Below are 253 nucleotides of genomic sequence, written 5' to 3' on the forward strand. Positions count from 1 at the left end.
TTACCTAACCCTGTCACTGTTGGCTTTGACACACACACACACACATACCAAAGTCACACTCATAATAAAAAAGAAACCCAGGACAAATGTGTTAGAAACTGTCTGTGTGCTGTCCATGGTGCTGAAACGACTCTGGCTGGAAGCACGTGGTTCAGACTGAACTGGATCGTGGACCATTAGCAGAGCGCCTGCGGGGGGGGGCGCCCCCCCCCCCCCCCGCCCCCCCCCCCCCTCCCCTCCCCTCCCCCCACCA

The sequence above is a fragment of the Cynoglossus semilaevis genome, chromosome 14, assembly GCF_000523025.1.
Source record: "Cynoglossus semilaevis isolate Cse_v1.0 chromosome 14, Cse_v1.0, whole genome shotgun sequence".
In the NCBI taxonomy this organism is placed as follows: Eukaryota; Metazoa; Chordata; class Actinopteri; order Pleuronectiformes; family Cynoglossidae; genus Cynoglossus; species Cynoglossus semilaevis.